The sequence below is a fragment of the Phyllostomus discolor genome, chromosome 7 (genome assembly GCF_004126475.2).
Source record: "Phyllostomus discolor isolate MPI-MPIP mPhyDis1 chromosome 7, mPhyDis1.pri.v3, whole genome shotgun sequence".
NCBI classification, from domain to species: domain Eukaryota; kingdom Metazoa; phylum Chordata; class Mammalia; order Chiroptera; family Phyllostomidae; genus Phyllostomus; species Phyllostomus discolor.
In genome coordinates this window covers 50,489,297-50,504,353 of record NC_040909.2, presented here as the reverse complement: position 1 = coordinate 50,504,353, position 15,057 = coordinate 50,489,297, and the positions used below count along the sequence as shown (strand labels likewise).

General features: G+C 44.4%; 1 protein-coding gene across 1 annotated transcript in view; it reads left to right on the top strand.

The window, feature by feature from the left end:
• Positions 1–900: 900 nt before the first annotated feature.
• The window catches only part of ARHGEF3 (Rho guanine nucleotide exchange factor 3), a 320,037-nt gene continuing 305,880 nt past the window's right edge, over positions 901–15,057 (top strand). The window contains exon 1 of the mRNA XM_036030937.1: positions 901–980. The gene's annotated coding sequence lies outside the window, so the exon portion shown is untranslated. The remainder of the gene's footprint in view (positions 981–15,057) is intronic.

The following is a 15,057-nucleotide window of genomic DNA, read 5'->3' as shown; positions in this document are numbered from 1 at the left end:
CCTCAGTTTCTTCATCTGAGAAGTAGGCCCACAAAACCTCTACATCGACAAGGCTGTTATGAATGTTGAAGTAGAGGAAGCACCAAAAATACACACCTGGCACAAGAAAACAACTAATGAATTTTGGCTTTTTATCATCATGGAGCCTGTGGTTTATGGCATTCTTTTTTCCTGAGTTTATGAAGTCCTGCGGACAGTAGACGTTTATCTGTTGAGTGTATGAATGAATGACTGCAAAAAAAGTTTTATTTAGAGTCCCATGTTTATTTCCCCGCGGCTGACACCGGCTACTGCTAGCTGCAGTGTTTTTCAGGCTCAGCGTCTGTCAGCTGATAAACCTGCGATGACTGAGAGCCTGCTGCTTGTGGGGATTCCCGCAGCTGGTGGCTTGGCCGCATTCTCACCCCCACAATCGAGGAAAATGCTATTTGGGCAAGACACGCTGAAGGTCAGCCTAGTGGCGAGGCTGGGGCTCCATGCATAGGCCTCCCCCACCCCCCACCGCTGGGGCGGGAGTCACTACAGTCCCCTCCTTCTCGGATACCTGTCCCGCCAGCTGACCCCGGGGTTTGCGCAGTGACTTCTAGTCCCAGGGACCTGGACCCAGGGGAGGGCTAAGCACCCCTTCCCTGAGCCCCTTCCCTACTGCGTAAATTCTCTCCTCTGGAGTCTGGATTAGGAGGCAGGGGGTGCCCCAGGGGCCAGGTTACCTCTCCTCTCTTAGCCTTTCCAGGGAGCCAGCAGGACGCGGGGAGGCGGGAGTGCCCAGCGGTGGCCAGAGGGACTGCGCTGGGGTTCAGAGCACCCGGTTCCGCCCCATGGGGGTCTCGGGCCCGCCTCCTGTCCACGTGGCCGGCAGGACCTCCCAGCCCCCGGCCCCGCCCCACTCCGGGGTGCCTTCCCCTCAGCTGCTGCCACCCCGGCTGAGGCTGTGGGGCGCTCTCCAGCCCAGCAGGGCCGATCCTGCCCTTGGCGCTGAGGTGAGTGTGGGTAGCTGGCCAGGAACCCCGCCCCTCCGGGGACACTGTCTTGTGCTGGCTCCTCCTCTGCTTTAACCCACAGTCCTGAACCTGGATCCCCACCTCCACCTCTGTCGCTCACACAGGGTCTCGGTGTTCCGTGCTTCAAGCAGGTTCTACTGGCTCCCTGGGCTGGAGGACCTGGGGCGCTGGGAGGCGCCCTGGGGGCGGCACAGGTCGGTCTGGCCAACGCCAACCCCGCCAACCCGACCTGAAGGCGCCGCTCCCTCTGGAGACCCTGAGGTCAGTCTTCGGGTAGCTCTGGGACAAAAGTTCCTGGAGCCACTTCCGGGGAGGGAGGCGTCACCTGTCTTGGGACGGAGCCCCTTTTCCCGTGTCTTTCCCAGCCCTCATGGGGCTCCCGCAGGCCAGAGCTGTGTAGCGCGCTGCAGGTCCTGGTTCGCAGGGCTGGTAGCCACTTCACTGCGGAGGACCCGGCTTTGGGCGCGCAGGGTGGCCCCTGCGTTTCCGGGCCCACCCTTGTGCCTGGGCTGCATCTTTTAAACTGCGGAGCCAGAGGATCCTGAGATTGAGGCGAGGGAGGTGGATGTCGAGGGGTTAAGATGAACCTCTGTGCCTCGTAGCCAGAGACCGGTGAGTATTTTCTGAGTGTGGAAGTTGTCTGAGCCGGGTGGGTGGAAATGAGATCCCTTGGGCTTTGACACGAGGAAGAGCTGCCTTTGCATTATCAGCAGCCTCACCACAGGCTTGGACATCGCTGAAACAGAGCGGCTTGTTCCTAGAGTACTCTTGCTTCACTTAATGGCCTGAACGGATGTACCGGTAGACACTTATTTTAAAGCTTTTTATACACTATCCAGGTATAACCGCTTTGTTCCGTGGGGTGTGGAAGAGAAGAGCTTTGCTATGTCTGGTTTAGGTGTGTAGTCTTGGACAAGTTACTTCACCTATCTATGCTTCAGTTCTCTTGTCTGTAAAATGGGGATGATAATAATACACACCTTAAAGGGTTGTGTGAGATTAAAGTTCTTAAAATTGTGCTTGGTACTAGGTAAGTTCTATACGTGCTAGCTGATCTCATTATTATGGCAGACACCTGTCTAACAAGGCATTCTCATCCCTAGCTCCTCAGTGAGGTAGGTGCCCAGCCTTTTGCTCCTTCTCCTACTGAGGACCTGCATTCTTCAGACAGGAGCTATGGTGTCCCCTTTAGCCCTGAAACACTGGGGCTTTGCAGTAGCACTTCATATGGTTAACTGGCCTTGTGCAAAATGTACCTCAGTGTGAGATTAGAGATGACGTTTGTCAAGGACACTCTTGGGAAATGGGGTCTCAGGCCTCCTCTGGAAGCTCTGGGGTGTAACTGTATGTTTGCCTCTCTGTGGTGGAGTGGATAAGGTTTCATTTGAAATCCTTCAGGGCCCCTGACAGTCTAGTCTCTGTGAGGGTGGGAGTCTATTTTTTTTAGGTGCTGAAGGGCCTGATCTTGTCCCCTCCCCTACAGTCATTCACCTCCAGCAGATTGTCCCCTTCATCAGCCTCCCTAGCACATGCTGCACCAGTTTAGTTCCTTCTGGCAGTGGTGGCCACAGACAGCAGTTCTGGACCTGGCGCTCCAGGGAGCTCCTGAAATGTACATGAAATGTGTATGTTTTTCTAGATGGGACTCTTTTTGTCACGTTCCGCAAAAGGCCTGTACCTCATGAAAGTGGAACTGCTGGTTGGGAGATGTGGGTTTCTCACTCCTTGGATAGGACAGGTGCACATTTTTAGCGAGTCAAGATGTCAGTATTATCTCTGTCTCCCAGACAATGGAAGGCACATGTGTTTCTTTATGCCCTCATTCAGGGCATACCTTCCAGTGGAAAATTCAGATCTACCTTGACGAGAAAATCTGATAAAGAAGTCAATTGGGGAAAGGAGAAAGCAGGCCGTGTGAGGAGGCAATGTCGGCCTATGGTGGGGCCTTCAGGGTGGGATGCAGTTCGTGAAAATTTGAGCTCAAGCTGTCAGGAGACTTCTCAGGGCCTTAGCACGTGCTCCTCCCTCATCAGAGCACAATCTTCCACTACTTCTCATGTCTGACACTTTCTTGCTCTGTCCAAAGCAGCCACTTCCCTATTAGTTTCTGTCACATTCTCCCATTGCATTTTTTTCATGGAGCTTACCTGAAATGGTTTTACTCATATATCTATTTATGGGTTTATTGTCTTCTTCCACCCAGGAGAATGTAGAATCCAAGAGGGCAGAACAGTTGCCCAGTTTACTGCTGAACTCTGGCCCCTGGCACACAGTAGGTGCTCAATAAATGTCCTGTGAATGAGCATCGCTGAGTGAAATGAGTGAGGCTGGGGAGCTTTTAAGAGTAGTAAAACACGAAGAAACTGGCCATTAGTTGGGAGTTCTGGGTTAAAAGTGACCTTTAACATTCAGTTCAACCTGCACTTGAAACCACCTTTGCAAATTCTCTTCCTAGTTATTGCTAACTAGAGCTTGAATTCTCCAGTGACAGGGAACTCATTGCCTACTGAGACAGCCCATTCCATTAGGGCAAAGATGTGGGATGCAGAGAACCAGATAGAGTCCGTGTACTTACTCCAATAAGGACAAGATGTTGCCTCAAGGCTTCTGACACTACGACTCCAGTCCTGGGTTACTCTGCATCCTGATCACCCTTCATCTATCACTTCCCATCCTGCCTCTATTTCTGATGGCACAGAAATAGATCTGCCTCTATTTCTGTGCCATCACTAAGGTTCTTGAGCCCTCAGTATGCTACCAAGTTTATGCCATCAGAGGGGGCCTGAGGCCAAGAGGCATCAAGAGAAAGCCGCTGGCCCTGGCTGGCGTAGCTCAGTGGATTGAGCGTGGGCTGCAAACCAAAGTGTTGCAGGTTCGATTCCCAGTCAGGGTACATGCCTGGGTTGCAGGCCATGATCCCAGCAACTGCACATTGATGTCTCTCTCCCTCTCTCCCTCTCTCTCTTCCCCCCTTCCCTCTCTAAAAATAAATAAATAAAATCTTTAAAAAGAGAGAGAAAACTGCTGTAGTTTAGGGACCTTCAAGGCCAAATTCTGTATTGTTCAGGGACCCTGTACATTGGCAGTGGAGGTGAGTGGAAGTGGGGGAAAAGAGGGTGGGCTCTGTTTCTTTCACTCTTGTTCTGAATTTTCAGAATCATTCCTTACTCTAATAATTGTAGCCCTAGTTATATTTCAAAAAATGAATCCTTGGACCCATTATCTTAATGGTTTGTACAAGAAATTGTCTGATTCATACCACCTTGCATGTACAGATTGAAACTCAAGTGAAAGTGAAATGTTTTATGTGATTCTGGTTATCATGCCAGTTTGACTTTCTGCATAGGAGATCACCAGTGTGGAGTGGGGTCTGATATGGAGTGGTTTGGAGATAAGCTTTTCTTTCTTCTTACTTGAGTGAAAATTATTCATTTAGATGTGAAAATGAGCACACTTTTTTAATCTTAAAAAAAAAACAAGACTTAGGAATACCATAGTTAATTGAAGTCATATCTATGTGTATGCTGTAGCCACTTAGCTCAGCTTGTTTACTTCATTTATTCAAGACTCATTTATGGATGGAGGGTTCTGGCACTGGGCCACACAACAGTCGAGAAAACCAACTGTGTTCCTCCCTCATGGAGTATACACCCCGGTGGTAGAGATGGACACTGGGCAACTAGATCTATAATATGTCAGGGGGTGTGATCAGTGTAATGAAGAGGATGAACCTGGGTAAGGGGATCCAGGGTGACTGGGATGGAGGCAAAGTTGGTTTGATCAGGGAGGGTCTCTCTGAGGAAGCAACATTTAGAAATCCGAGGGAGCAGTTACATGGGTATCTGAAGGAAGACCATCCCATGCACTTGGAACCCAATGTTGTGGTTGAACCCCTGGCTTGGCCAGTCAGTTCTTGAGCCCTGGATGTGGTCTGTCTCACTGGGGAAGGGAGAGGGAAATGAGGCAGTGTGGGCAGAACCCCACCCCCATCTCCTCCCCAAATCTTGGCAGGTGGCTGGAGTAAGATCTCAGCATTGTGTGTTCTCTGGTTGACCAGAAGGCTTGTGCCTTCTTTTCCAGAAGGTAAGACCTGAAGTGATGGATGTTTCCTAAAACTGCTTCTTGGGCTATGAGCATGAGTTTGGGGGGCACTGCTGGAATTATAATTCTACACACAGTCACATAGTAAGAGTTGCCTCACCCACATGCCCTGGGACATGGACTTTTGTGTCGTTTGGTTATTTCCAGTTAATCACCTAGAAGGAACCACCTCGAGTTACTTAGCAAGGCTTTGAAAAAAAAATGAAAAGGTCAAAATGTGTAGGACTGTGGACCAGGAGATGCTTGTTTCCCATTCTTTCCATTGATTGGTTGCTTAAATGATCAATTGATGTTATTTAACACAGCATAAGATTCCTGAGGCTTAAGACATGAGAGCTTGGTTGTATAACCTTTAAGCACTAACCTAACCTTCTGAGTCTTGGTTTCTTCATCTGTAATATTGGGGAGAAGGTGTGGCATGAAGGCTACTTGGAAAAAGTGACATCTAAGAAGAATCAAAGGGTGGGGTGGAAGGAAGAGAGAACAGTAGATATAAGGTTCAGATAGAGGTAGGGTGTGTGTGTATGTATGAGTTGGAGTATGCTGTGCAAAGGGAATTGATGCAGCAGCCGGTTAATCTGAATGGTTGTGCCTTGTGCTGTGGACTCCTCTGTACTGACATCCTCAGATATTCCCTACAACTCTCCTGTGGCACAATCCCTCTTACTATCCTCATCTTCTAGGCCAGGACATTGGGATGTGGAGTGATGAATAACTGCCAACTGGGCTCTCTGGGCTGTGCTCAGTTGTATCAGGAGAGCTGCAGGATCTTTCCAGAAGATTTATTCAGTGATGTCCAGGGAGGTGGGTGTTTTTACATTTCTCTGACAGGCCTTGCTTTGCTGCACATCTCCCCGGAGCCAACTCTGGGAGACCAGAGGGTGCTCCCAGCCAACTGTTCAGTCCCTGGCACAGTGAGGGTTTGTTGGGGTGTTAGGTGGGTGCTTCCTGCTCACTGGTGGCCACTGGTGGAGGAAGTCATTGTCTTCCTTTCCCGCATGTCTCCTGGATTTTTCAAGGAGGCCACACAAGTCAGGGCAGAACTGGACATGGAGCCCAAGTGAAAACCAGAATGCTCCAGAAAGAGAGGCTGGGGATGTTGGCTAGAGTTGGAGAAGAACACAGGAAGCATTTTGGTATCTCGCCTGGCTTGGCTAGCTAAAGATCAGGATAGTTATTTAACATTCCAACTTGGTTCCTTGTCCCAAAATCCCACCTCCACTTGCAGCCAGAATGTGATACTTTATGGGTCTGGATTTGTTGCTGCTGCTCATAGAGTCCCAAGCCCTGAGTTCATCTCTAATTCTGAGCTCAGTAATATTTTCCTGGAAGCTGGAGCAGTGGACTAGCTGCCTTTGAGGCAAATTGAAATATCTGGACATTGTAGAGACTGGAACACAGTTAGGGTCCTGTGTTCCAATCTCAGCTCCACTATTACTAATGAAGTGACCTTGGACAAGATGCCACACCTCTCCAAGCCTCAGTTTCCTCATCTGTAAATGGAGACCGTACTTAGCTATACCTCATACGTTTGCTGTGAGGATTAAATAAAAAATTATTTGTAAAGTGTTTATCCCTACCACAGTCAGCATGCAGGAAGGGCTGGCTGTGGCATCATCTGGTGACTATGCTGACCCAGGTAGCTCCATCACTGCTTTGTGCTCCTAATAGGAAAGGTGTGCTCACACAATGGAAGTTCATCATTCAGATTTGGAGGCTTTACCAAGGGCAGCCATCATCCCTTTCAGAGACAATCTTATTAGGAGCCAAATTTGGATGATAGAATTGGGGGTCAGCCTATTCGGAAACAGAGACCAGTTGTGAAATGTCACCAAGACTTCCTGCCCAAGCAAAGTGTTCCTCCATCCTCTGGCATGATGCTATCACACAAGTCTCCCTGGCCCCCAGCCTACAGTGGTCCCTAAATGTTCCCATGGCCCTTGGTCCCTGAAGGGTATATAATACATTTGCAACCTGGCTGCTTCAACTCACTATTCCGATGATTTATCTTCACCATACCCATCCCCAGGTCACCCGCTGGACCCTGTAACAGAGCTGAGCCTGATGGTCCCCAGATGCCCCAGAGGCTTCCTCGGTCACATCTTTGCTCCTGCTCATCCATGACTTGAAACTCTCTTCTGCTTTTGTTCACTTTGAGACTTCCCTCACTGCCCAACTCCAATGATCTCTTCCTCCTATACTTCCATTTTAGCTAGAAAAATGCTTTTTTTTTCCCTCACAAGAAACGCTAATTGTATTCTTAGTATACACAAATACAAAAACTAGAAGTTGTAGAGGAAATAATGAAATTCCACCTTCCCCATTTCAGGCATGCTTCTGGAGAGAACATTTATGATCAGGTGGCTGTATGTCTCTCTTACATTTTTAAGCCCTGGCTCTCTACCCCCCTGGGAAGAGTCTACAAGTTTGTGTGGAAATACACATTCAGTTCTCTTGGATCTATAGTGACAGTGGTACTGCAGATCATATGGTAACAATGTTTAACATTTTGAGGAACTGCCTAACATTTTCCAAAGTGACCATACCATTTTGCAATTTCACCAGCAATGTATGAGGATCCTGTTACTCCACATCCTCATCAATACTTGTTATTGTCCATCTTTTGGATGATAGCCATCTTAGAGCATGTGAAGTGGTACTGTGTTGTGTTTTTTCTTTCACCTGATATGTTCATTGATTTTAGAGCTAGGAGAGAGAGGGGGAGGGAGAGAGAGACAGAGAGAGAAACAGAGACATTAATGTGAGAGAGAAACATCTATTGGTTGCCTTTCATATGCACTCTGACTGGGGATTGAACCTGCAATCCAGGCATGTGCCCTGACTGGGGATTGAACCCACAACGTATTTGGTATATGGAGCAATGCTCCAACCAACTGAGCCACCCATCCAGGGCTCATTGTGTTTTTTTCCCTGTTGGCCAGTGATGTTGAATATCTTTTTTTTTTCACTTTACTTTTTGAGCAGTTTCAGAGTTTATAATAAAATTGAGAGAAAGATACAGAGATTTTCTCTATACCCACCACTCTTACACATGCACAGCCTTCCCCATTATCAACATCATTCACCAGAATGGTACATTTGTTACCAAGGATGAACATAAATTAACACATAATTATCCAAAGTTAATAGTTTACCTAAGGGTTCACTTTTGGTGTGCTTTCAATTGGTTTGAACAAATGTATAACATATTTCCATCATTATATATCATAGAGTATTTTTGCTGCCTAAAAATTCTCTGCACTCCATCTGTTCATCCCCCACACCTCTCCCCACCATGACCAGTGATCTTTTTGTCTCCATAGTTTTGCCTTTTTTTAGAATATCATATACTTGGAATCATACAGTATGTAGTCTTAGATTGGCTTCTTAAAATTAGCAATATGCATTTGAGATTCCTTTGTGTCTTTTCATGACTTGATAGCACATCATTTCTAGAACTAAATCGTATTTTATTGTCTATGTGTACCACAGTTTATTTGTCCATTCGCTTACTGAAGGATATCTTGGCTACTTCTAAGTTTTGGCATTTGTTAATAAAGCTGCTACAAACATCTACATGCAGTTTGTGTTTGTGTGTGTGGACATACGTTCTCAACACCTTTGGGTAAACACCGAGGAAACTGATTCCTGGATCCTGTTGTTTCAGAGTGTGTTTAGTAAGAAACCACCAAACTGCCTTCCAAAGTGGCTGTTCCATTTTGCAGTCCCACCAGCAATGTATGAGAGTTCCTGTTGCTCCACATCCTCTCCAGCATTTGGTGTTGTCTGTGTTCTGCATTTTGACCATTCTAGTAAGTGTGTAGTGCTATTTCATTGTTGTTTTTAATTTGCATTTCCCTGAGGACATGGTATGGAACATCTTTTCACATACTTATTTGTCATTTGTATATGTTCTTTGGTAAGGTATCTGGTAAGGTCTTTGGCCTTGTTTTTTTTTTAAATTCTTACTGAGTTTGAAGAGTTTTTTGTATATTTTAGATAACTGTCCTTTATCACATGTTTCTTTTGCAAATGTTTTGTCCCAGCCTATGACTTGTCTTGTACTGTCTATTGCATAGCAGTTTTTAATTTTAATGAAGTTCAGTTCAATTATTTCTTTCATGAATTGTGTTTTTGGTGTATCCAAAAAGACATCACCACACCTAAGGTGGCCTGGGTTTTCTTCTAGGAGTTTTATACTTCTGCATGTTATAATTAGGTTTATGATCTGTTTTGAATTAATTTTCATAAAGGGTGTAAAGTTTGTATTTAGATTCACTTTTTGCATTTGGATGTCTATTTGTTTCAGCACCATTTATTGAAGACTGTCTTTGATTCATTGTATTGCTTTTGTTCCTTTGTTGAAGATCAGTTGACTCTGTTAATGGGGGGACATCTATCTCTGGGCTCTTCCTCCTGTTCCATGGCCCTATGTGTCTGTTCTTTAGCAAATACCACACTGCCTTGATTACTGTTGCTCTGTAGTAATTGTTGATGTCAGGTAGTGTCAGTCCTCCCACTTTGTTCTTCAGTATTGTGTTGGATGAATATCTTTGCACAGGCTTATTGACTATCTGTATATCTTTTTTTTTGGAGAAGCATCTATTCAGACCCTTTGCCTATTTAAAAAAATTAATTATGTTTCTTATATTATTGAATTATAAGGCTTATTTATATGTTCTAGATTCAGTCCCTTATTAGATACAGGATTTTAAAATATTCTCTTCTACTTTGTGGGTTGTCTTTTCACTTTCTTTTTTAAAAGTATTTTATTCATTTAGTTTTAGAGAGGGGGCAGGGAGGGAGGAAGAGAGGAAGAGAAACATTGATGTGCGAGATGTGAGAAAGAAACACTGATCAGTTGCTTTTCATACACTCCTCAAGTGGGCATGAACCCACAACCCAGGATGTGCGCTGACGCAACCCTTTGCTTTGTGGACTGATGCCCAACCAACTGAGCCACACCTATCAGTGCTCTTTTCACTTTCTTGATGGTGTCCTTTGAAGCCCATGGTTTTAATTTGGTGAAGTCCAATCTATTTTTCTTATGTTGCTTGTGATTTTGGTATCCTACCTAAGAAACCCTTGCATAATCTAAAGAAAAGAAGATTTACACCTAAGTTTTCTTCTAAGAGTCTTACAGTTTTAGCTCTTAGATTTAGACCTTTTTCCTTTTCAGTTGATTTTTTGTGTGTGGTGTGAGGTAGAGGTCCAACTTCACTGTTTTGCATGTGGATGTCCTGTTATGCCAGCACCATTTGTCGAAAAGACTATACTGCCCGTTGACTTGTCTTGACATCCTTGTGAAAAATCAACTGGCTGTAAGTGTATTTATTTGTTTCTGCACTTTCAGTTCTATTGCATTGATCTAGATATCGCTCCTTATGCCAGTACCACCGTCTGTACTATCTTGGTTACTGTAGCTTTGTAGTGAGTTTTGAAAATAAGAAGCATGAATTCTCCAATTTTGTCTTTCTTCATGATTGTTTTAGCTGTTCTGGTTCCTGTATAAATTTTAGGATCAGCCGATCAATTTTTGCAAAACAGGCAGCTGAGATTTTGATAGGGATTGTGTTGAACCTATATAGGTCTGTGGGAGTTTTGCCCTCTCAACAATATTAAGTCTGGATCCTGAAGTACGTTTTTCCTGGGCATCAGCGCGCGTAGTCATTGAGTCTCCTGAAGAGACGCTCAGGACCACCTTTCACGCTGTGCCTATAAAAATCCAGGGACATCAGCCTCTCTTTTTCTTGCTGAAGAAAGTGACATGATATAGTGTATTGTTAATTTAAGGCTGGAGACCTTGGATAAAACATTTAACTCCTGAATTTGTGAAATAGGAGTGCACCTGACACTGACTGCATGTGGCAGAGCTGACTTCTCTATTCTGAGGGCGTGGTAGAGATCCCTAAAGGTCCTCCCGCTCCCGTGCTCCCCCGCCTCCAGGCCTTGGGAAGCTTTTAACTTGTCTTACCTATTGAGCAAAGAGGTAGACACTCATTTAAGGAAAAGGTTCTTCTGCTAAAGCATTTTTTGTCCCTCCTCTGCCTCCAATTCACTAGCATTATGGTTTGAATGGAATAAAAATAAGAAAGGAATGCTATTACATATTAAAATATTAAAAGATTAGTTTACACCTCTATATGCACTTGTGCATTCCAGATGTAATGCTTTGGCATAAGTCCAAGATTATATCCTCATATAAGAAGAAATAAAAAGTGAAGAGCCTACATTTGTATCAATAGGAATCAGGCTTTCCAAACTTAAGGAACAACCTGGGGAATATTCAGAACATTAGAAACTGCAAATTCACCCACATCTCAGCTTACTTTTAGCTGGGAGAGGAGCTCCATTTTAAACAAAACTGTACTAATGTTGGTGGGAGGGGGTGGAGTTGTTTATTACTGGTGTTTCAAAGAATCAATTTAAAAAGCATTAATTTGGGCTGAGTTTTTAGCTGCTTTCTGGAGGGGAAAAAGTTATATGCAAGAGAAATTATCTTGAGATCTTCAAAATATAAGCACCTTTAGTTTAGCAGAGTCTCTTTACCTCAGCTGTTAGAACAGGGCAGTTTGTAGGGACTTTATTTTCCATTCTTTAGTGAGAGGTGTGTGCACATGGAAATTTAGGGGAAAAACACAATGATATAACCTAACCCCCAAACAAGGAAGCACATTACAGAGTTTCTGGTCTCAGAAGGTGCAGCTTAGCTGACCTCATGTAACCTCTGTCTATGACACATCTCCCAAGGGGTCGAGGGAACTGTTTCTCTCCAGCATGGCTCTAATTTTACAAAAGCCCTGTACAGTCTTGCAGACTCAAGGGGTGTTCTTAAGTCACTCATATTTCATGTGTTCTGGGCTGGGCAGGGCCTCACTAATCCTTGGCCAGCATTGTGAGTCAGAAAATATTTAAATGACCGCCTGAATCCTTTGAAGAAAGAGAACTGGCAAGTTAATTTAAGGAAGCACTGCAGCAAATGAGTGGCAGAACTGATACTAATGTTAGCAGCTCTATTCTATTATACTAATAAAGTTATATTATCTTTTAGAGTGAGGTGATGATGTCACCAAATTTTATTGAGCATTTATTATATGGTAGAGTCTGGCTTCTCATACTTGTTTTTGACTGTGACCCACTGTAAGAAATAAATCTCAACTTTAATGTGCACGTGTATAGTTCTAAACAAAAGTTTGGTAAAACATTACTTACCCTATGTATGTTTAGTGTGTGTCCTCTGATAATTCTTTTCAATGTTATGCTTTTTTAAAAAAATGATGGTTGTGAGACTCATTAAATTTATTTCACAAATGGGTCAAAACCTGCTGTTTGAAAAACACTGTGCTAGACAACTTACTCTGTTTTATGCGTTACTATTTCATTTAATCTTCACAACCACCTCACGGAGCAGGTCTTATTATCCTTATTTTTATGGGCAAGGCACAGAGATGTAACTGGCCCAGATTCACACTGTAAGTGAGCAGTGGAGGTGGGACTGAACCCAGAAAGGCTGAGTCCTGTTAGAAGTTCATGGTGTGAATCCAGGTCACATACCTATCTCTTGTAGAGATTAAGGGATAGGGTATTGTTCAATATCCTAACAAGTTGCTGTAGTTACTCTTCCTAAGAATTTTAAGGAATTGGTGACTTCTCTGTGTGATTATGGAGGTTGGGGGAGGTTCAGAGTTTGCAGGGTGAGGGTGAAGGCAGCCTGCTGGCAGAATTCCTGCTTGCCAGGGGAGGTTAGTCTTTGTTCTGGTAAGAACTTCAACTGATTGGATGAGGCCTGCCCACGTTATGAGGAGCAATCTGTTTTACTCAAAGTCTACTGATTTAAATATTAATTTCATCCAAAAAATACCTGCACCTTCATAGAAATATCTAGAATAATGTTTGACCAGATATCTGGACGCTATCATCTAGTCAAGTTGACATATAAAGTTAAAGGTCATGGAGGAAGACAGTGTTTGCAGTTGTTCAGAGAAAGGAAAAAGGCAGTGGGAAGCAAGAGTGTGATATTGTTACAAATAGGAGAACATTTCAGAAAGAACTCCCTCTTCCATGATGGATTGCAAAATAAGCCCATCTCCGGTTCCCATGGGATTACAGAGGGACAGCCTAAGCTGGCAGATGGAGAGGGCACAGATTTTCTTGCTTTGAGTTGAATGGATTTTTTCTTACCTTGCCCTTTTAGACCAGAAACCTGAGAGTAAGTGAACAGGGCCATTACCTGCAGCTAGTGAGTGCTCGTTCAGGGGACCGTGTATGCTAATGCAGCATTTGTGCCCCTGCCTACACTTGCGCCACAAGCTGCCACACAGCCGCGGTGCCCTGTGGGTTACTGGCCACAGTAACTGTTAGATCTGGGGTTGTCTGGGTGGGAACTCAGGCTGTATATGAGAACATGGTATCCAGACAATGTCACATATATTATAGTTCTTATTTTACCTTATTTTTGTTGAGATATAATTCACATACCATAAAATCGACCTTTCAAAGTATACAGTTTAGTAGTTTTTAGTATATTCACAAGGTTGTGCAGCCATTACAACTATTTAATTCCAGACCATTTTCATCACCCCAAAATATAGCTTTTATTTTGAAAGTAATTTAAACATTCGAGAACACTGTCATTGTCTTCTGATCAGTTCTATCAGCAGACAAATATTCTTTTTTTTTTTTTTCTCCCAACTTAAGGAAAAAAATACAACCAAAACCCTCTTTTCTCCCTACTTCTCCGTCCAGTTGTGTCCCATTTTTCCTCAGTTTAGAGCCAGACTTCTTGAAAGAATTGTCTGGACTTGCTGGCTTCAATTCTTTGTCTCTCATTCTCTTTCACTTAAAGAAATTGTGACAAAACACTTATAATATAAAGTCTGCCATCACAACCATTTTAACTGTCCACTTCAGTAATATTAAGTATATCCCCCTCCCCTTTTTTTTTTTCAACAATCCCCAGAACTGCCCTGACTGGCGTGGCTCAGTTGGTTGAGTGTCGTCCCACAAAGCAAAAGGTCGCTGGTTCCATTCCCCGTCAGAACACAGGCCTGGGTTGCAGGCTAGGTCTCCAGTTGGGGTGCGTGTGGGAGGCAACTGATTAATGTTTCTCTCCCTCTCTTTCTCCCTTCCTTCCCTTATCTCTAAAAATAAATAAATAAAAATTTTATTTTAAAATACATCTTCAGGACTTTTTCATTGTGCCAAACTGAAACTCTATATCCGTTAAACAACAACTCCCCATTTCTCCCTCTCCCCAGCCCCTGGTAACTACCCTCTACTTTCTGTCTCTATGAATTGCTCTAGATACCAGTATAAGTGGAATCAGTACAAATAAGACACTGTTTGTCTTTTTTTGTGAGTGGCTTATTTCACTTAGCATGTCTTCAAGGTTCATCTTGTCCCACGTGTCAGGAATTTCCTTCTTCTTAAGGCTGAATAATATTCCACTGTGTGTATATCACACTTTGTTCATTCATCCTTTGAGGAACAGTTGGTTGCTTCCTCCTTTTGGCTGCTATGAATAAAGCTGCTCTCCCATTCTCGATAGACCCCATCATTCCAAGCAGGCTTGGGGTCCCCTCATAAACATTTTCTTGTCCTGGTCTTTAGTGACTGCCATATTGTTCGTTACAATGGCCCATCCTCTGGCCCCATCCTGCCTGGCTACCAGCAGTTTGTTGTAGTTGGTCCCTCTCTCTTCCCAGAAGCCCTTTCTTCACCTGGCCTCCAGGGCACCTACCTTGCTTTCCTGGTCCTCTTCCCACATCTAAGTTAATAGCAACTCTGTCCTTCTGATGCTCAGACCCAAACCTGGGGTCTCATCTTTGACTGTTATATATCTTACCTGGCACTCATCAGAAAATTCCACTATGTATACTTTCAAAATTTACCTAGAATGTGGCCAGTGCTCCCTGCCCTTGCTGCTGCCACCCTGGCTGCAGCCACTCTCCCCTCC